General features: G+C 34.8%; 3 long non-coding RNA genes and 1 pseudogene across 3 annotated transcripts; 3 read left to right on the top strand and 1 right to left on the bottom strand.

Moving 5' to 3' along the window:
* Window positions 1–525: 525 nt before the first annotated feature.
* Window positions 526–1,387, bottom strand: LOC124443284. Its single transcript, XR_006947588.1, has 2 exons — window positions 1,116–1,387; window positions 526–695 (listed from the first exon to the last, which is right to left on the bottom strand). It is a non-coding gene; the product is annotated as an uncharacterized LOC124443284 (long non-coding RNA).
* A 2,694-nt stretch (window positions 1,388–4,081) lies between these two features.
* On the top strand, window positions 4,082–7,056 carry LOC124441635 (annotated as a pseudogene).
* Window positions 7,057–9,233: 2,177 nt separating this feature from the next.
* On the top strand, window positions 9,234–13,709 carry LOC124443276. The gene is made up of 3 exons (XR_006947576.1): window positions 9,234–9,244; window positions 12,517–12,585; window positions 12,702–13,709. It is a non-coding gene; the product is annotated as an uncharacterized LOC124443276 (long non-coding RNA).
* LOC124443278 lies at window positions 11,721–12,215 on the top strand. Its single transcript, XR_006947577.1, has 3 exons — window positions 11,721–11,981; window positions 12,042–12,076; window positions 12,131–12,215. It is a non-coding gene; the product is annotated as an uncharacterized LOC124443278 (long non-coding RNA).
* Window positions 13,710–23,461: the final 9,752 nt, after the last annotated feature.

Below are 23,461 nucleotides of genomic sequence, written 5' to 3'. Positions count from 1 at the left end.
AAGGAAAACCGAATAATAAATTATGCAACGTCAATTTAAATTTTATTGCAAAACCAATCAAATTCATTCATACACATTACACTAGTTTAAATTCATAAAAAAAATTTAAAATTTTCGATCCGTGCCACGCCTTAACAGCTTTCTCTAATCTCCCAAGTTGACTTTTATAAAGCATTGATATGTGGTTAATCTCTTTTACCGCGAATTTTGTTGTAGATGGACAACTTTTCGCATTAGACAGAATATTTCACATAAAAACCGTCTGTGAAAACTATACTTTTAAAATTATAGTTGTTCATTCCTTTTTATGCAAGAGAAATCGCAAGTTATTAGTAGCCTTACAGATCTTCTTTCTCAATCAGTAAACCATAAATTTTCTTTTACTGCTCAACATTCTATTAAAAAAAAGGTAAAGGTGTGCGAACAGCAAGCGGTTTTAGATTATGTTCTTAAGCCATGAAAACCGCATGAAATCTTTGTGACTATCTATAAACATCTTCACACGTTTCTCAAGATCACATTCAGTTTCAGTTCCAAAATTTATATTTTTCTCGTTATTATAAAGCATCTTGTAAGTTGCGCTATTCATAACAGCTTAGCTTTCCGCTAATAAATAAGTGATAATGAGCAAAGTACATACAACATGTGGCTTTCAGCTTCGTAAACATTATTCTTCGTTTGTGGCGTTGACAAAACTACAACGAGAATTTCTTCTTTTAAAGTACATATCGTTACTCCATAAATCTATTTATTGAGGCTTAAATAATCGCAATGATTGTACTATCTTGAAGCAATTGAATGAAAATTGATGAGAGACTTGCGGCTGCTTCTTGCGAGATGCGGCCCCTTGCTGCAGAGTATTTGTCCTTTGTTGCATATTTCAAAAGGTTTTGAATAAACGGAACTTTTAATGAACTGAACCAGCAGCTGGTGGAAATGTCGAAGAAAATCTTGATAAACCTTTGAATAAATGGCTGGTCATGGTTAGAAGAGGTAGTCTATTGAATGGGTATGACTGGTAATTGTTAGAGATAAACCATTGAATAAATGGCTGGTTATGGTTAGAAGAGGTGGTCTATTGTTGGAGCATGATTTTCTAGTAGTTAACAACAAACCTTTGGGGTCAAAGCATTGTATTTATCAGGCCTGTTCATTGTGATTGTCCTCAAACCGCCATCAGTAGAGACAAGAATATTTTCAAACTCATTTGATGTATTAATGTCTTTGTTGGGTTGGCTGTTGGTCTTGGATTTTTGTCCTGAAGTTACATTTAAGAAATATTGAATAAATTTGCAATAACTGTTTTGGACTAAACAGCCCAAAAGTGTAAGAGATTGAGTTCAAAGATGTTTCATCTCCTTAATGAATGACTAAGGTGTTTCACTTGCATGTCAAACCTTTTTAACAATATTTAACTTTAATAACTGTAGTCATATAAAGGGAATATGGTGATCGAGTAAGAGAGATTGTATATGCTGCTTTTACACCACTGGTTTTTTCAACATCAGGTGGTATGGGGAAAGAGACGGCAATTGCTTATAAGCGGCTAGCTGATCTGCTGGCACAAAAGAGAAAGCTGAAATATGGCATCAGGCTAGCGTGGATGCGTTGTAAACTGTCTTTCGCACTGATTAGGTCAGCAATTACTGCGATACGAGGAAGTCGATCTGCCTCAACTCGCGAACATACTTTAAATATTGACCTAGGTTATTGGGAAAGTTGTCTTTACACTTGACTGTCCCTTTATCATGGATATTTTAAACATTGATGTTAGTTATCTTTGATTTAGTTTTTGACATTTATATTTGTATGTTGTAGTTTATAATTTTAATTAAATTTTAATTTTTTAAACTTTAATGCTTTAAATTTTAATTTTTTAATTTTAGGATTTTTCAAACATCAGTCATAAAACGACGGGGGCGATCCGCACCTGGGGTGGTCTGAGGCATTCTCCCCTGAGAAATTTTGAATTTCAGAACCTTGAAAATGCCATTTTCAGCGTTTTAGAGCAATACAAAATGTATTTTGTGGGCATCGGTTTTGCGTAAGTACAACACATTTTGCTTACGTTTTTTTCAAAAGAAAAATGAAGTGAACAATACTTGAATGTTTTGCCAAATATTTAGGCTCATTATCATGCCAAATATATGGCTCATTAGCATGTCTAGGAACGTAAAATTTATTTTACAATAATGCTATTCAAAAACAGATACAGTCTTTAAAAATTTCTACCAAGTTGTCAGGCATAGACCCCCCCATTCAAACCTCTATGTAACGAGTTAAGTTAGAAATTTGGTACTACAAGTGACAGTTCATAGATATAGAAAAGCTCAGACTTCAAACCATGCAAGTTTATTGTAACCCTTTACCCATCTCCACATCAGTGTCAGCAAATTCACTTTTGAGAAAAACTCAAAATTTTTCTGCCAAAGATTAAGCAAAAATTATCAGAGTAAAAATTTGCAGTTAAGGACAGCTTAATGTCATAAATGTTTATTAGGCATTTCACTAGACTATTATCTTCTGTAAGTATATGCAAGGTGTGCTATATAGCAATCACTAGTAGCATTGTATTTGCAAATACAAACAGAATGTAACCAACATGTCTTTAATTATATAATTACATGAATGTTATATTTGGTTCATGTGTCATGCTTACTGGTTATGATAAATATCTTTTGATATGATCAAAGCTCGTTTGATCTGAAATAATTTAGTTTAGAAATTATAATGATCATCAGAAAAATTACATAGTGATCATGAAAATACTTTGCTGTTTTGCCAAATTTCAAGGTTTATCTGCATACATAGGAAGACATTTTTACTCTATAAAAAATGCTTTTCATACATCAATAGCCCTTTGGATTTTATGGTATGAGCCATAGATTAACACACCTTTACATCTCTACATGAGGTGTTCAGTTTGAAAAGGGGACAATATGTGACATGGGACAACATTTCATGTATGTGAAATACTCAGGTTTAATACCATTCCAGTCAAATTGTCAAAATAAAAGCTTCATGGATCAGAAGACTCAAAATCACAGGTTATAGTAAACAGCTTCTCATGTAATCAATGTTAGTTTTCTCAAATCTTAAACAATATGTAGTATAACTGTCCAATGATTGAATGATCAATGATCATAAACTGAAAAGCCCCAAACATTTGCTTATGATAAAGTAAATAATAGTATGGCGCCTTATGGCTACAGATTTTTTGTCCATTGAAATATATTTGCAGGAATGTAGGATTTTGCTGCCATATAACGGCCACGATTCCCCAAGCACTAAAGAAATTATAGCTAAAACTCCTTCGGCAACAACAATTTTAGAAGCATCAATCTGCTTACCATATGGCATATTGACATAAATCGCATCACATACTCGCATAAATTGACTTTGATATATTACATTCATGCATACACTTCACTTGTCCTTTACTTACGATTTTGGATGTAAATTTCTGCTGATAAAACTCAAAACAATGTTGGCTTTCTTTTGAACATCAATGACTGAAATGTCGCTCGCGAGATCGTCTTCGCCAAGCATTTACAATTTATATAAATTTTTCACCCTCTTGAAAAAGTTCACAGTTTGGACAGCTTCATTCATGTCAATATATGAATTTGTAAAGATTTCCATAAAATCCATCTGATTGTAGTTTAGTTTCTATCATGCTTATAAAATTGCTATGAAACGATCAAACATTCAATTCAGACAGTGAGCTTGACTATGTTAGTTCAGTTGGCTATCAGTCGAAATCCGTCAAACCAATCACAATAAAACAAAAATTCAAATGAACCAATTGTAAGATAGCAATGAAGTATTTGCCGGTTGCCAGTCTCCCTTAAATTTGCGCAAATTTGCTCATTATACTGAACTACCATTTTGCTTGCACCAAGTCAAATGGAAGAGAAATGGAGTGCAAACAATGACCATTAAGTCGAGTACGTATATTTCCGATCGTATTGAAGTCACATTTTAACAGATGGAAAAATAATGCTACAAGTTAATGTTTCCTTTTCACTTGTAAGAGTTTCTTAAAGAATCCTTTTACGTGGAGAACTGTGTCTTTACATGATCGCCGATATTGCTTTTGCTCAAAAGTCTTGGTAGTGTTTATGCCGATGAACTAAAATGGCGGGATAGCTGGTCATTTATCGTCACAAAACGTGGCCAGAAATACTCAGAGAAACATCATCACGCAGCAGACATATCGAACTGGGGTGAGCCTGTCACTGCTCGTTCTACAGTTCCTCTTGTTCCTGCTAAACAATCTCAATGTGCTTGGGATGACAGTGAAGAATCAAAGCGAAGAAGAATGTTTTGTGATAAGTTTGAAGGCTATGGAAGTGTATGCAGTTGTAAGTATCTTTTCGTTACATCCATGTAGGATTAGATTTCTTATTTAATTGAACGTACAGCGATGTGTTCAGTAATTTTGCCATTCACATTGTGCATTAAAACTTCGAGAAAATATTCTGAGAATACTCCATGGAAAAATTGTAGAAATAAGGATATCACTGTTATTGCAGCTAATGTTAGAACGATATGAAGAACTGACAGAATATGTTCTTAAATGTTGTAGGTAATAATCCTGCTCCAATTGAAATTAAAACAACACCGTTGAAGTTAGAAAAGTTCAAGACATTCCTGTTGCTGTGATTGCTAGTAACAGGCCACATTATCTTTATCGTGGCTTACGGTCAATGTTGTCAGCTCATGGAGCAAAGAAGGAGTTATTTACTGTATTTATTGATGGATTCTTTGAAGAACCAGCTGCTGTGGCAAGGCTATATGATGTAAAAGTCGTACAGCATATTCCTATTAGCAGTAAGAACGCTAGAATATCACAGGTTGGTAAGGCTTTTTCTTTGAGAGTGTTTACACGATGTAATCAAAATTTTTCGTTCCTTTTATTACTTTTAAATGTATTTTCTCTTCCTCCCAGCATTACAAGCGAACATTGACAGAGACGTTTAATGCTTATCCCAATGCTGGGTATATGATTATTTTGGAAGAAGATTTAGACGTATCTGTGGACATATTTAGTTATTTTAATCAATTTTGCCTTTAATGGATACAGATGAAAGTCTGTACTGTATATCGGCGTGGAATGATCAGGTTTGTTATAAACGAAAGCTAACAACATTCTTTTCATCTTTTAGTCTTTTACTCTATTGTTGGCTTGTGTTTGCTACACAACAAAATTTTAATTCGTTTTCAACTTTATTAACGTGGTTTTGAACGTCTCTGATTCTTTTGCTTTTTGTCGAGTCCAGTTTATCTCTGACGAGAGTGCAGAATGTAAATTAAATAAATCTCAAATATTTTTCACATTATAATGGAAAATGGAAATCTCCGTACAAGAATCTGTTATCTTATTGTAGTTTTCATTGGTTACATTATGTTTGTCTTTATCGAGCTTCCTTCCTTGCACATCACAAAGTGAAATTTAGGAAATTTACCTTAGAAATGGTACATCCATTGAAAAACTAATTTATGTGATTAATGATTTAATTGCAAAAACAAGTATTTCTATTTTTAGGGTTATGATCACACGTGTAATGATCCTGCAATGTTATATCGTGTAGAAACAATGCCTGGTTTAGGCTGGTGAGAATTTTTATTACTACAAATGATTTTGTTTACGCTATGACATCACGCAACAGTGACGTCATGCTACAATGACATCACACTACAAGCACATCACGCTGCAATGACATCACGCTACAATGACCTCACGCTGCAATGACATCACGCCACAATGACATCACGCCACAATGACATCACGCAGCACTATAAATGTATAGATAGTATAAACTTCATTCTATCTATTATTTCTCTTTGCATTAACAGGTTGCTCAAACGACGAGTTTATAAAGAAGAACTTGAGCCAAAATGGCCAACCCCCTGATCTCTTTTGGGATTGGGATATGTGGATGAGGATGGACAGCAACAAAAAGGGACGTGAATGTATCATTCCGGATATCTCAAGAACCTACCATTTTGGCGCCAAAGGCCTGAATATGAATGTATTTTTTCAAGAATCCTATTTCAAAAAACATACGTTGAATACTGAACCTAACGTTAAGTTTAATGTTGGATTGTTGAAAAAAAGAAAATTATGAGAAGGAGATTGAACGGCTTGTAGGGTATGTCTTGCAGGATTTTATAAAATATTGACAACAATATTTTTCTTTTCACAGGACAATGAAGGAGATTTCTACTTAGTGATTCAGTGATCTAATTATCATCATAGTGCGTATATTTATGTCATTTGATTGTTAGAGATGTCTATCTACTGTTTTTTACAGGTTGGCAGAGCCGTTGGATCACAGTAAAATCCTTGCAAGAACGAGAAAGACTTTGTTCCAGAAACATCTGATAAAACATATATATTTTATATTGAAATGAAACATGCTAACGACTGGACAACATGGAATAATATAGCGAGATGTTTACGAATCTGGGACTTAGATGCTCGAGGATTTCATAAAAGCATGTGGAGATTATGGTTAAAGGGTAATCACGTGTTAATTGTTGGATCACCGGCTTCACCTTACGCCAAACATAAACCAATTAACGTAAAACCTATTTTCATTCCTAAAAAATCGGAGACTGCGTGATCATCTTTGATTAGAGATATCATTCGTTTATCATGCGGGATTTAAGCTAAATGAATGTGGGGAAATCTTGAAGTTTAAAAAACTTTAATGTAAATGTGATTGGATAAATTTTCATCATGGTTTGATCAAGGAAATGAACTCGTTGAACAAGGAATATAAGAGGAAAAAGATAACTTTCAATTTGTTCAGTTTTACTGTTAATAATGTAATTTTAAGGATTACAACCACGGAAAAGAAACAATCGCGCTTTTCCCACAAAACATTTACCGCATTTGAAAGTCCTGCTATCGTTACATCGCTAAAGATAATTATTTGAAAACGAACTTACCTCTCATTCTTTCCCTTTGTCCCATCCTATTAGGATTGCTAAAATGAATCACTTGCTACCATTTAGTTCTGTCAATAAAATTCTCTCGTTAAATTATTACATTACATTTTACAATGGCAAGTCATATTATTGCAATAAGCAGGGCTCCAATGTTCATAATAAGTATTGAGCACGACAAAAGCTTTTCTATAACATGTGGGTGATTCCCACGTGAATAAATTACAAGCTTTTGATATGCCTTCTAATTTATTTGTTGACGTAACAAGTTGAATAAAGGTGGTCAGGTGGGAGAAAAATGATAACTCTCCTAGCTATGGTGCATTGAATTGCGGTTTTGGGTGAGATAATTTTTTGTTCATACTAGATAAAATTTACCACAACACGACATGCTCTGTCTGCCGTCATAACCTTACAATCATTGATTTCGCAAACTCTTCATTGAGGAAACAAAAGAAATATTCTTTTGTTTTCTCCAAACCTCTGGGGAAAAGGCTTTGCTTTCTTTTACTAACCAATGTCGTTAGTTAACTTATAACCAGGCTTAATTCCTTTTGTCTTTGCCCTGCATATATTTTCATGCAATCAATGAATTTAATCCCTTTTTATCATGGTTTGAACAAAATTGACGAATGAATTAATAATTAATTCATGTGATATATGAAAGTTATCAGAAGAAAAGTAGGGTCTTTCACTTCGATAACCCTATTTGACCGAGCTGTTCGTCTGGGAAAGGTGAAAGTCTGTTGAAAGTCGAAGACAGCCTTCAAGAAATGCGACTACTTGTTGGAAAGGACGAGCAACTGAAGACATGACACGGTTGAGATATTTTAGCCATGTTTGAAAGCGGCAGGTTAAATACAGAAAAATCGTCGATGACATAAAGATGTAAGTTTGAGATCGATGAATTAAAATGTATAACCCAATTGTGATGTGAATTCTCGTTACAGCATATTCAAAGCATCGTTATGAGTCCTATTTGTTCGAAGGAATGATCGATTTCTTTGGTTTCTTAGTATTTCTATGTTTCGATCTTGGAGCACAAAATGCCGTCAAGTTTCAGTTACATATTGAAGTGAGAACACGAACGAAACTGCCAAAAGTTTCCCACTATTCTTGACATCAATTATTGGACCTCTTCAATACATGTCCAGAAAATATTTTCATTTTTGCATTCATCGTTATCATTCACATAAGTGTGATGATTTTGCATTTTGCCTATTTCTAACAACTGGCCATTGTTAGAAATAGTAGTTCAATCCTTTGTCTTTGTGACAAAAGGATATAATATTTTATGTCTCCCGAGCAGGGCCGGATTAAGATGTGTGGAGGCTCTGAGCAGCAAAATACGTAGTAAAGATCCCTTTCCCTTACTCTAAACGCAATGTGCTGCTCATTTTTCAACAGTAAAATTTACTTTCAAATTTCGTAAAGCATTTGATAAAAGTATAAACTTCGAATATAGCGTGTAAAGCGGTTGCATACGACGAGTGAATGCTGCTACTTGAGATAAAGTAGTTATTGCGATTTTATTCTGGCAGTCTTTGATAAGTTCTTCCAAGTTTATTTCTGTTAGAATATTGTCCTCAATGCTCATCAGAGCAAAATGGCTGAGTTTACTGTGATTCGTTGTCATACGTGGTCTGTTCTTCATCAGCTGAAATTGATCCAACAAATAAACTAAATGCTTTTCCTTCGTCTTTAAAGCAACTATGTTTATTCTTCCTTTGAATAATGTGAAGGCCCTTGTTTGTGGAGGCTTCTAGACAGCTTCCTTTGGTTAATCCGTCCCTGCTCCTGAGAGGAACTACTGTAGCATCAAGTGATGTTATAGTAGGTGAGATAAAGTGGGTAATTCACTTGAGAAACGTTCAAATGAATTACCTCAAATATATATTATAGAGTATACAAGATATTGCAACATGGGGCAAAATGTTGCTGAATCTTCAAATGCGATGATGTTTTATAAACCTTCGTACCTTACCGTAATAATTAAACAACCTTTTCAATGAAATCGAGCAGAGAATATATTGCATGAGACATTCGTTAATTATCTTGTTTTTATCTAGGTATTTTGAATTATATCGCATGTAATAAATCGTTTGACAATGTTACAGAACACTGCATGTGTTATAACATTGAGGGTGTTACAGCACAATGCACGGTTCAAACGATAAGCTTTCCGCGAGTCTTATAATCTTCAAAGAGTTGTTCACTTAACATACATGTTCAGTCATGTACAGTGTCGAGCGTACGGACAGTGAAAGAACGCGAACTCTGGCAGTGGTATGTGCTAAACAATTGTTTGTTTCCATTAAACAAATAACTCCTTCTTCAGTCTTTTTTTAGGTACAAGAGATGAAGATCAGGAAGAAGATAGAGGAGTACGTTATTATTTTTCCTGTCCTTATCTTAACTTGTTTTTAGATTTTTCGTTTAGATGAGGAGGAGGCTGATGAAAAGTAGAGGAGGATGCTGACGGAGAGACAAGAAGGATGCAGATGAAGAGACGAGGATGCAGATGAAGAGAAAAGGAGGATGCAGATGAAGAGACGAGGATGCAGATAAAGAGAAAAGGAGGATGCAGATGAAGGGACGAGGAGGATGAAAATGAATGGACAAGAGGATCAAGAACGGACAAGGAGGATCAAGAAGGATATAGAGAAGTATGTTACTTTTTTCCTGTCATAATCGTAACTTGATTTTTAGGTACTTCGTTTAGATGAGGAGGATGCTAATGCAGAAACGAGGAGGATGCAGATGAAGAGACGAAGATGCCGATGAAGAGAGGAGAAGGATGCAGATGAAGAGAGGAGGATACCGATGAAGAGAGGAGGATGCAGATGGAGAGAGAGTATGCAGATGAAGAGACGAGGAGGATGCAGATGGAGAGAGGATGCAGATGAAGAGGAGAGGATACCGATGAAGAGACGACGAGGATGCAGATGAAGAGGAGGATGCAGATGAAGAGAAGGAGTGAATTATCTCGATTATATATCATAGAATATTTGTATATTAATATATAATTGAGGTAAGTCATTTGATATTGCAACATGCGGGCAGAATGTTGCAAAATCTTTAAACTCGATAGTCTTTTATTAACCTTAGTGCCTTACCGTAATAATCAAACAACCTTTTGGATGAAATCGACAAGATTTGAGTAGAGAATATATTGCATGAGACATTCGTTAATTATCTTGTTTTTATCTAGGTATTTTGAATTATATCGCATGTAATAAATCGTTTGACAATGTTACAGAACACTGCATGTGTTGTAACATTGAGGGGTGTTACAGCACAATGCAAGGTTCAAACGATAAGCTTTCCGCGAGTGTTATAATCTTCAAAGAGTTGTTCACTTAACATACATGTTCAATCATGTACAGTCATGGATATCGATGTTTTAGCATGATAGAACTATAACAATGTGAAAGCACGATCTCCATAATCACTTGCTATGATTTTCATTCAACAATTTTTGTTGCATTTATGTGGACATGTCGGGCTTACGGACAATGAAAAACACGAACCATAACAGTGGTATGTGCTTACAATTGTTTGCTTCCATCAAACAAATAACTTCTTCTTCAGTCTAGTTTTAAGCACTAGAGACGATGATCAAGAAGAAGATAGAGAAGTATGTTATTTTTTTCCTGTCATAATCTTAACTTGATTTTTAGATGTTTCGTTAAGATGAGGAGGATGCAGATGAAGATACAAGGAGGATGCAGATGGAGAGACAAGGAGGATGCAGATGGAAAGACGAGGAGGATGCAGATGAAGAGACGAGAAGGATGCAGATGGAAAGACGAGGAGGATGCAGATGAAGAGACAAGAAGGATGCAGATGAAGAGACGAGGAGGATGCAGATGAATAGACAAGGAGGATGCAGATGGAAAGACGAGGAGGATGCAGATGAAAGACAAGGAGGATGCAGATGGAAAGACGAGGAGGATGCAGATGAAGAGACAAGAAGGATGCAGATGAAGAGACGAGGAGGATGGATGAAGAGACAAGGAGGATGGATGGAAAGACGAGGAGGATGGATGAAGAGAAGAAGGATGAAGATGAAGAGGAGAAGGATCGATGGAAGAAGATGGAGGAAGGAAAGGATGGGATGGAAAGGATGAAAGATGGAAAGATGAAGATGGAAAGATCGAAAGGAAGATGGAAGAAGATGGAAAGGATGCAGATGGAAAGACGAGAAGGATGCAGATGGAAAGACAAGGAAGATGCAGATGGAGAGACGAGAAGGATGCACATGAAGAGACGAGAAGGATTCAGATGGAAGGCGAGAAAGGATGCAGATGGAAAGAAGAGGAGGATGCAGATGGAAAGAAGAGGAGGAGATGGAAAGACGAGGAGGATGCAGATAGAAAGACAAGGAAGATGCAGATGGAAAGACGAGAAGGATGCACATGAAGAGACGAGAAGGATGCACATGAAGAAACGAGAAGGATGCACATGAAGAGACGAGGAATTTAAACAATTCTCAATTATATATTACAGAATTGTATATTCTGTAATATATAATTGAGGTAATTAAGTTAATTCATTTGATATTGCAACATGCGGGCAGAGTGTTGCAAAATCTTTTATAAACCTTAGTGCCTTACCGAAATAATTAAACAACCTTTTGGATGAAATCGAAAAGAGTTGAGCAGAGAATATATTGCATGAGACATTCGTTAATTATCTTGTTTTTATCTAGGTATTTTGAATTATATCGCATGTAATAAATCGTTTGACAATGTTACAGAACACTGCATGTGTTATAACATTGAGGGTGTTATAACACAATGCACGGTTCAAACGATAAGCTTTCCGCGAGTCTTATAATCTTCAAAGAGTTGTTCACTTAACATACATGTTCAATCATGTACAGTCATGGATATCAATGTTTTAGCATGATAAAACTATTACAATGCGAAAGCACGATCTCCATAATCACTTGCCATGATATTGTTGTTGCATTTTATAGACATGTCGAGCGTACGGACAGTGAAAGAACGCGAACCCTGGCAGTGGTGGGTGCTTACAATTGTTTGTTTCCATCAAACAAATAACTTCTTCTTCAGTCTTTTTAGGTACAAGAGATGAAGATCAAGAAGAAGATAGAGGAGTACGTTATTATTTTTCCTGTCCTAATCTTAACTTGTTTTAGATTTTCGTTTAGATGAGGAGGAGGCTGATGAAAAGAAGAGGATGCTGACGGAGAGACGAGGAAGATGCTGACGGAGCTACGAGGAGGATGCTGATGGTGCTGCGAGGAGGATGCTGATGGTCCTGCGAGGAGGATGCTGATGGTCCTGCGAGGAGGATGCTGATGGTCCTGCGAGGAGGATGCTGATGGTCCTGCGAGGAGGATGCTGATGGTCCTACGAGGAGGATGCTGATGGCGCTACGAGGAGGATGCTGATGGAGCTACGAGGAGGATGCTGATGGCGCTACGAGGAGGATGCTGATGGTGCTACGAGGAGGATGCTGATGGTGCTACGAGGAGGATGCTGATGGTGCTACGAGGAGGATGCTGATGGCGTTTCGAGGAGGATGCTGATGGAGCGACGAAGAGGATGCTGACGGAGAGACGGGAAGCATGCTGATGGAGAACAAGATGAAAAACAAGATGAGGTATAAAATTTTTTTTATTTGTTTCACTGACTTGTAGCTTAGTGACTTCAGTCTTTTTTCAGGTTTATGTGTTTGTTTTAATTGTGTCGCTAATTTGTTCTTTGGCTATCTTTTAGATTTTTAAGAAATCTTGGATTTTGAGAGAGCATATATACTCTGTTGAATTCGGCGTGTTCTTACTAAGTCAGAGAGTTCCCTCGCTCTCTGACTTAGAAAACGAATTTTGTGGTAAAGTATTTCAAAGTAGGCTCCTGCCACCTATTTTGGAATAATGTTGTACAAATTTCTATTAAGTAATGATTTTAGAATAATAATGTTGTTCGAAAAGCATTTATGCCGTGATGAATAAATAACATCCATCGGTAGTTTTGAAACGACTGTCAGCTTAAAATATGCATATGTATTTAAATTAAACATGGTCACCATGCCAGCAAGTGTCAGCGTTTGATAAATGTTTTTCGAAATACGCTTTTCAATGCAATATGGAAATTTGTCATCATAACGTGCACAAAATCGCTGTTTGGTAATAATATATACGCAATTTTAACAAATATTTAATGTTTGGGGCTGTTTTCATTCAACCGTAGCTATAGTGTGTTTTCTTTTGACGTCATATAAGCCATGTTGGGAGAGTACATGAGAGTGTCGAAGCTCAGCAAAGCATAAAATTAGCAGAAATTCTTTTCACTGTATGGAATTTTGCCCCAACATGGTAACTGATGAAAACAATTTAGAGGAAGAAATCATTAAGGTGTAAAATGATTTTTTCATCAGCTGGCAATCCATTTGGGACTTTTCACAGTATTTTTAATTCACGAAAATTTACATAAAACGTACAAAATGACATACCTCGCAACAAGTATAAAACATGTGAAAATTGATCATCAAATTTACTGGCATTTCCCCAGTATAGTAGCGGCATCTTCTTTCATGTTTAGAGATTATTTTACACCTCAATGTTTTCTACTCTCATGTCCTTAGACCCAAAAAAATTTACATCTGTAATGTAATGTATGATAAACTTAAGAATAAATTTAAGAGAAAGGAACTTCTCAAACGACTTCCAGTAATATGTAAGTTTTAGCAAGTAAAATGTTCGTACAATAAATTATAAAAAACTGTGACTTGTGATGGATTTGTTGTTTCATGGCAAGACTCTTTCTTTCTTATTTATCAAAATCAACTTGGATATCGCAGTTTGGCCCTCTATGGTTTTTAAACCTAAAGTCATAGACAAGCAGGAACAATATGTTACTTTGTCTTACAACGTATTTTTGTCAAATTATCTTTTCTCATTTTCTGGCACATTTATCAAATGGGGAATGAAATATACATTGAATAACAGTTCCATTTGACTTATTAAAAACAACATTGCAGTGGGTATGTGGTCAAGTCATATTTAACATATCTAATTGTCTATCGTATTCTTTAACATCGATATGATATCGTTTACATAGAAGAATGTCATGTGACTAATGTTTTATCCATATATCTGGATCTGGTGAAGTCAAATTGGCAAGTCGATACAGTTGAATTGAATCAAGCTAAAGTGTGCATGTAGCTTCTATTTATATTAACTGCTATTTTTCCAACAAAATGATATGCACTGCAAGTCATTCGAAGGGCAAAGAAACAAACTGTAAAGAGTAAAATAAAACCATTTTTTTTAATAATTCCTGCAGAAGAACACGATGAATTTTCGCTAAAGATAATTATTTGAAAACCAACTAATCTGTTTCTTTGTCTTTCCCTTTATCCCATCCTATTAGGATTGCTAAAATGAATCATTTGCTGCTACCATTAAGTTCTGTTTACTCCATACTCTTGTGTAAAACCACTAACAGTTATTTTCAAAAATTATCTCAAAAACACCTGAAACTTCTTAATTACCCTTAACTATCCTTTTAAATTACGTTAATAATCAAAAATTGCATCATATGTGGTAGGTACATACATATTTCTAGGGTTTATCGCTCTTGCAATATCCTTAACTAAAGCATATAAAAACACTACATAATAATTCAAACAAAAAACTAGTACAACGTACTTTAAACGTTCCTTTTTTTAAGAGTTCAATGCGAGAATTTAATTGTACCATTTTGGACGTTATGAACTTTTGCTTTAGTCTGAGGACATTGGAAGGATTAACTATTGGAGAAGAAATTATATAATCTGATTTTGATATAAGAAATCATAACCCTTGCAAGACACTGGAAGTCCACTCCACCCCCCTTTACCCATTTCTGAAAAAGATTTTGTTGTTCATAAAGAATATCTTCAGAGGTCATTCATTTCTGTTTTGCATGGATGTGAATAAATATTCCATGTAGAACAACACCGAAAAACGGACCAAAGGCCGCCAGAATAAAAGCCTGGAAGGTTGGAAGGCTGTAACCAAAGATTTTCAAACCTTGTGCTGTTTTGACGTATTTACACATGCGTCTTATGGCGTACATATGGAAGAAGATGTATCCTTTCTTTTCTTGCTCTTCTAAATCACAGTCCTCGATAACTTGATAGGCTTGGTTTAAGCGGTTTTGAAGGCGAACCATCAAACCAATAGGAAGCAAGTAAAGCAACAATGATTCAAGTGTCTTCATGATGGTTTTAACTAGAAATGTTTTTTAAGAGCAGAAAATGCAACATGAGAAACACTTGGAAGGCAAATCCAGTTCTACGAATAGCTGTTTTTATTTTGCAGAACTTTTTCCTCGCTTCATTCTCGCCACTGCTGATAACGTCGCGGTTTATTTTTTCATCGGGGCCTAAACAAAAAATGTATATAACATGAATAAATACGTTAGTTTACCTTAATACACATAGTTTGAATGCAAAGGTTACAAATAAATTACCAGCAAACTGTCTAACGTCACGTACGAAAATATAAAAGTTTTAAACTTAAGTCAATAAAAACCGATGACAGATAATTAAAAATGTTTTTAAATATCAATGCTTAGTCGTTTGTTTTCGAAGTTTCGATTTCGGTTTCAACCAGACATGACACTTCGCACAAATTCTTCGTAATTCACTTGTCCTTTCTGTTCCAAGCCACTTGTCAACATGTCGGCGTCTTCAATGGTCAATTTATCTCCTAATGTAGTCAAAACTTGTCGACGTTCAGCACAACTGATATTCCCAGAGCAATCCTTATCGAAAACACGGAGGCATTCAACGAATTCTTGAGGTTTAACTTTCCTCGATTTTTGCTTGCAAGAAAGTGCAATTGGTATAAGATCTTCGTGGGTTATACGCTTGTTTCCAGAAGGATCAAGTTGAACAAGAAATTTCTGAACTTCGCTTTCTGTAGGATTCTCACCGATCGCTCGTAGGATATCAGCTAAAGCACTAGAATCAACTTTTCCATCACCCATAGTATCATACAAATCTATAGCATCTTTCATTGCATTTATATCACGTTCGCTTAACGAAGACATTTCTGATTTCTTTCAGAGGCAGAGCAGTTGACTCAAAATTTCCTTGTTTACAACACAACGGAGCATACATAAATATTAAATCTAGAATGTGAACGAATATTTAATTAGGTATGTGTTATTCGATTTATTTCAATAGTTGGAGGATAATAATGAATATGAGAGAAATCCTTTCCTGTTCAAGTACGCACGTAACGTTATAATCTAATTCACCTAAATATTTGGCAGAAATAAAAACAGAAAAAAGATATTTTATTCACCATTCTACAATTTTATTTTGATAATAATGACCTCCTACGCAGTTCTTGTCTTAGGTTAGCTGTGTGTCAAGATGGCGGTCGACGTGGCAATTAAATTGCAATCACCATTCATGAATATTTACTAGAATCAAGTGATTTAGTGATGCGAGTATTTTGAATGAAACGAAAGGACTTCATTAAGATGCCATTCATGGAAGGGCGCTTTGGAAGTGGACAAATTATGTTACTGGTATATAAATTTATCTTTCGATAGAAGTTTATTTATTAAATAATTAAGTGGGTGGAATTTCTTAAGAATACATTCTTTTCACGGCTCCATTTTGTGCACCTGCAAAGCTCTCATTATTTCATATGCTATAGCCTACGCAGGTGGTCAATACTTTTAGGTCAAAGTGGATTGGTGTGGTTTACCAAAAATGTAGATTCGATTACTGAGATATCACTGGTGTTTAGAATCAATTTTAAATTTGGTTAGTCCCTAAGTCAAATTTCTTCTTTGGGAGAGAGAATTAGTTTGGGAATCAAATCAAATAGTATGGTGTCATAACTTAACGAAAACTACCATGAATGGAGGTTTGCGATACATAAATTTATATAAACTTGTTTCATTCTCACTAATTCTCGGAATTCCCCACTTCTAGGATCATGTGATCGTCATGAATAATTTGGTTAGCACTATTTTCCACCCAGCAAACCGCCCTTTACTTTGAAATATAATATTTTACACAATATAATATTTTACGCAATCTAATATTTTACACAATATAATATTTTATATAATATTTTACACAATCGTCGAAAAACGACATTTTCCAGCCTGGATTATAAGTTTATAACTTAAGGTGGTTGCATGAAAATTTATACTGCAACATTTATCGCTAAATATTTTCATATATGTTGATATTAAAAACTGTATTATAAAAAGATAAAATTACTCGCCATCTCAAAACGACCTAGCACCAGTGCATGCATGGTTTCCTTTTAGCTTTTGGTTCTTTCCCATTAGCCGCCATCTTTAATTTATTTCTGATTGTGTAAAGTAAAGGGCGGTTTGCTGGGTGGAAAATAGTGCTAACCGAATAATTTGGGGCAAAGAGCAACATTGTTTCAAACCATTGCAACGAACCATACGCCCAATAGCGTAAATGGTAAAGTTTAGAATAGCATACTACGATGGTTTTTGCAATGCATTCTGGGATCGCCAGGGGGCAAACATTGTGTATTATAAAGATATCTTTTCGTAAAAAGTTTATATTCAAATTATAATGGGAATAGGGATCACAGTGCTGTTTATGGCTGTGATAACGATAGGAGATATCCTGAAAATATATCGTTTCCCATCACGTTGGTATTCTTAGCTTTTTTCTCCGAAAAACGAAAGACAAGAGTGCTTGGCAAAAGCTGATCAACAGGAAAAACTTCAAAGTCACTACTAATACGATGGTTTGTTCTAATCATTTTCTTGCTGGTTATCGATCCGAAGGCTTTCCCAATCCAACTTTGTATCTGAAAGGATACCAATCAAAAGAAACCAGTAAACGATTACCGCCGAAAGATAGAAGCAAATCAAATATTCCTAAAATAAAAGAGACGAAAAGTTCTCTGTGAAGGCAGTACTTAAAAACGCTTTGAGCATGAGGATAAGGCATTTTTTGCTGCTGAACTCACTGCTCCTGAGCAGTGTACTGAGCCAGAGTCTGTGCTCCAAGACAGTCCACAAATAAATTGTGCAACAGACTTGGATGTTACAAGTTATGATTCTGATGATAGCTACAGCTTTAAAAGTGATAAACATGACCTCATTGACTGTTATTGCCAGGGCGATGTTAAAACATTGAAAAGAAACTTATTTATTGAACAAGCTATTTCCCAGATACCTAAGATACCTGGTAGCCTGAAAATATCATGGAGCAGCTATAAGTCACCAACTCTGGTCTCATAAACTTGCTAGAAAAAGGTGATGGTGTCATGGCTGATAAAGGATTCCTTGTTAGAGATCTACTTGTGGTGAAGAAAGTTCACCTTATTTCTCCTGCCTATTGTCATGGAACAACTCATACTCGGCGTGCTGCCTCATTAAGATCTCATGTCGAAAGGAATATAATGAAACTAAAGCAATTTCAGATTTTATCAGGAGTTATTCCATTGACATTAAAACCAGTTTTGGACAACATTTTGTTTCTGTGTACATATGTAATTTAGGAAAGTGTGGTATAAAGTAATCCTCACACAATCTAAAATAAATTACACTTAATATTTTTATTTTGAAAAGCTATTATTTGTAAATATAAAATTTTATCATTGCACATATTTCAATAAAAGACTACTAATCATATAATTCTTATAGAAAAGAAACACAGTTTTAAATACATCACTCCAGAAGTCAGCATCAAATGGTAATTGCACTATATCACTTCCTTTTCTGTAAATACAATAAAATCACAATTGTCGATTTGGCTTATAGCCATACACATTTGGACTTGAAAGTAATATAAATGGTTCCTGTTCAACACTTTCTTTCCACTATCATTAGTTTTCCCACAAATAGCTGTTGAGAAAAATGCAGATTTGGGATGCATATTCCTGGATGTTAGAGGGCACTTAATTTCAAGTGTCCTTGAACCACAGCATTCACATTGGTATATTCATACAAACTCACTATCACTTTTGGGTTTGGATTGGCAGGATAATGTTTTAGGTTTTGATGGACAAGGTACAGTTCTAGTTTTGAGTGGAGGTGATTGGTCATTAGAAACAGATGGTTCTTTCTTAAGTTCAAGATAAACCAACACTGGTGGTTGGTATTAATTGGCAGATATTGTGCGAGACCACAACTATAGATAGGTTGCAAAAGATTGAAATGGGAAGCAGCTCTGTGAAAGATATGCAAGACCAAAATGATTGGACCATCACAAATTCGATCACATTTTAACAATGGACGTAACATCAGGCGAGGAGTGAAATAAAACTATTTCTGCTCAAGCATAGCATAAACACAAATTTCATGCTGCAAGGCCGTGGCTCAAACGTACATATCCACTGTTTCTCACCACGAAGCGGACATAATGCTTCACTCCAGATGCCTTTCCATCGATTCGTATCGAAATAAATACGGTCGAAAAGTAGCCGGATTTTGTATCAAAACATCGTTACACATTTCTAGAATATGAGCTAAGTTTTCGTCACTTTCACCGTTTATAACCAACGCAACTGCTCGATAGAAGTAATTGCCGTCTCCACATACTTTTACTTCTTTTCTCCCAACTGGTAACTGATACCCATTACAATGGAAATGGTGCTTTAAATTGAGAATTCTCGAAAATATCACTATGACAGATATATTTCTAAACAAATGTTTGCCCCCTGGCGATCCCAGAATGCATTGCAAAAACCGCGCAAATTTAAGGGAGACTGGCAACCGGCAAATACTTCATTGGACTCCTTATACGTCCGGCCACCCTCTTATCAGTCGAGACCATTCTAGACTGTCCACTGATCTGGCCATTGACCAATAAAATAAGCGGTTTTGGCGTTCATAGACTCCTTTATCCGTCGAACCAGTCAAGCCACCCCGCTTATCAGTCGGTTATTCCAGGTCAATTAAAATTCAACTGATCTGGTTACCAACGAGATATTCATTGGATTAGTCATTAGTTTTTAATAAATAAAGCTGGATTTTAATCACGAAGTAAATGCGATAATAAAGTAAGAATAATTAATGATTTTAATTAATATGTATAGGTAATTTTTGAATTTCAAACATTAGTCGCGCGACGGATTTGACATACTCTAGATCCGCTCCTGCGTATGGACGAGAGATTCTCGCCACTATAGTAGTTTACTGGATGGCACCGTGTTTCGACTTTATTCCAAAGCCATCATCAGAAAATACATATAAGATATTAATCCTAACACAGTTTTAATATGCACATGAAAAACATGTGACTTGGACAAGATTTGAACTCGCACTTTTGGGATACTAGTCCGCCGCTCAACCTGTTGAGCTACCAAGCCGACAGAGATTGGAGACGAGTCAAATCTCTTAAACTGCATATCGATGAGAGATTCTTGCCACTATAGTAGTTTACTGGATGGCACAGTGTTTCGACTTTATTCCAAAGCCATCATCAGAAAATACATATAATATATTAATCCAGTTTTTCATGTGCATATTAACACAGTTTTAATATGCACATGAAAAACATGTGACTTGGACGAGATTTGAACTCGCACGTTCGGGATACTAGTCCGCTGCTCTACCTGTTGAGCTATAGTTTACTGGATGGCTGACTAGTATCCTGAAGGTGCGAGTTCAAATCTCGTCCAAGTCACATTTTTTCATGTGCATATTAAAACCGTGTTAGGATTAATATATTATATGTATTCTCTGATGATGGCTTTGGAATAAAGTCGAAACACGGTGCCATCCAGTAAACTACTATAGTGGCGAGAATCTCTCGTCCATGCGCAGTTTTAAGAGATTTGAATCGTCTCCAATCCCTGTGGGCTTGGCAGCTCAACAGGTAGCGCGACGGACTAGTATCTCGAAAGTGTGAGTTCACATCTCGTCCAAGTCACATGTTATTATGTGCATATAAAACCGTGTTAGGATTAACATATTATATGTATTCTCTGATGATCGCTTTGAAATAGAGACTTTGTCGTGGTGACACTTAAAACAAAGACAGATTAAATAGGGATGACATTGACCTTTTGTAACATTATAAATATAGCATGATTTGGAGTTTCTCATTTAGCAGACGTTGACACCTGACGAGTAGTCTGCCGAAATGCATAGTGTCTCTTTCTAGCTGTAAATAACGGTTCCTTTGAATTGTTAGGTTAGTGTTCTGGTTAAAACAGTTCTTTTAAGAACTATTATATTGTTATTATCACCATTCACCATGGTATTTGCTTTTTTGAAATCCATCTTTATCATTAAATTATTTACATGAGTTTTTGTTTCAAAATCAAAGAAAAGTAATATTGGTGTGCATTTATGTTGTTTGTCCAAATATTTTCTACAATGAGCACAATATATTTTTGACAATCATGAAAACAACCTTATTTTTCTTATTGAAGAAAAATCTTGGAACAATTTTATTACATGTATTATAAAAAAAATTTTGACAAGGAGTGACTTTAATATTGTTCTTATAATTAAACAATTCATTAAACAAACGTTTTTGAAAACAATCTGCAGATTAAAAAATTATATTACATTCGAATAACATTTTAAGCATGTATCTTCATTTTACATATATGAGAGTTCACATACTCATCAAAATTTAGATAATGCATGCATTTGAAGCAAAATAAATCTAGCTTAAAGTTTGAAAAAAAGTTTAGGATTTAAGATTAAGTCATAGTGGGAATCATTTAACCATATAAAAATAATTACTTTATCACTATGTGAAAGGATTTGTGATTATTCACTCTTGAATCATAAATTATTGTATCTAAATTATCTTTAGAAAAAATTACCAAAAAAAATTATCTTTTTTTAAATAGTTTTCGTAAATTATATTTAGTTGGGACCAAAAAACCATGACCAGTCGACAATTTAAAGAAGTATATTATAAAACAAATTGAGAAATTAATTGAATATATTGAACAAAATATTGAACTTTATGCTGGAATAAGATTAATTTACTAAAAATGAAACAAAGTATAAGGAAAGTACAACAATGTGATGGAATTATCTTGAAAATGTAAAATGTTGAAAAAATTTCAATGACCAATTTATGTTGGATTCACTTGGGAAAAAATTTAATTTAAGAATTAAAACTTTAAATATTCCTAACGCTGGAAAAGGATTATTTTCATATAAAAGTCCATTTTCAAAACCATAAAACGCACGAGTCTTAAAAAAATGATAATTCTGTAAAGATAATTGATTTATTGTCTGCCCTATCCAGATTTATTTAATTTGATCGTGGTCAAATTCTATGGATGGAGACAATGGATTCACTAAGGATGCCTTGAATGCTTTGAAGGTAAAGTTCATGATCCAAAGAAAGATGGCAAGAAGGTTGTATGTGTTTTGATGCTTAATGAAATGTCAATTCACAAACATGTAAAATGGAAGGCCATAAAGTTTTTGTCTATGTAAACATTTAAACTGAGATTGATGATGACTCGATGCAGATGTGAAGCTTCAAACTGTATAAGCTGTAAAACATAACATTGGGTTTTAAGTAACTTAATGTTTAAATCATGTCATATCTTTATCAAAATATTTTAGTTGAGTGTTGTTTGAATGTTACTAATATCTAATGCACTATACTGAAGCATTAAAGATTCAGTGATGAAACCTTTAAAGTTACTGTACTGTATATTTCTTCATTATTACAGTTTTTGCTTTAAGAAACAGTTTGAGCTTATTTGCCTAGTAAAGTACAGAATGGAGATTTATCATATGCATTATTGCTGCTTTTTTAAAGAAAAGTTTTTCACTTTTCAAAGCTTCTCTACAAATTTTTTGCTTCTTATTTCTTATCATGAGATTGATGATATAGAGGTAATATAATCAAAAACTTTCTAATTTCTAAAAAGCTTTTAAGCTTCTAGCATAAAAGTACACTATAGGTATGTAATTCATTTGGTTTTATTGCCTTGCTATGACATATCTACTTGCACTTCATCATTCTTGTATAAACAAAACACCAGATGTGGATACTCAGAGAACAAAATGCACTACCAACTGCTTATGAAATTTATTATTGAGGTGAAAACTGTGTTAATAATTCAAATTATAGTGGACATTTATTGCAAATATAGAAAAAACAAAACAAAGTGAAAAAGAAAGGTAGAAGTATTAAAACTACAAATGAATTATAAACACCATTGGAAGCATAAGTGTTTTGATGATTATTTGCATTTTGCCCAATTCATATATCAATACAACAAAATCAAAATGTGCTACAACTTTACAAGTATTTGATGCAGTTGCACTTCAGAACATCACAAAAAGGTTACTCAAAGTAATTTCTATACAATATTGTTTGTTTTCATTTACCAAACCTATGCAGACTTGAGTCCTTTTGAAATTTCATAAGAAACTCAATTACAGAAAATCCGTAAATATCCAGAGATTTAATATTTACTTTTTTAAAGAAACAAGTAAAAATCCTACAATTGTGGCGAAAAAAGCCATTGCCCATTGCATGAAAAGAAGCAAACTAG

This window comes from Xenia sp. Carnegie-2017, unplaced genomic scaffold, assembly GCF_021976095.1.
Source record: "Xenia sp. Carnegie-2017 unplaced genomic scaffold, XeniaSp_v1 HiC_scaffold_20, whole genome shotgun sequence".
NCBI lineage: Eukaryota > Metazoa > Cnidaria > Anthozoa > Malacalcyonacea > Xeniidae > Xenia > Xenia sp. Carnegie-2017.
The sequence above is the reverse complement of the archived record's forward strand: the minus strand, read 5'-3'. Positions and strand labels throughout refer to the sequence as shown.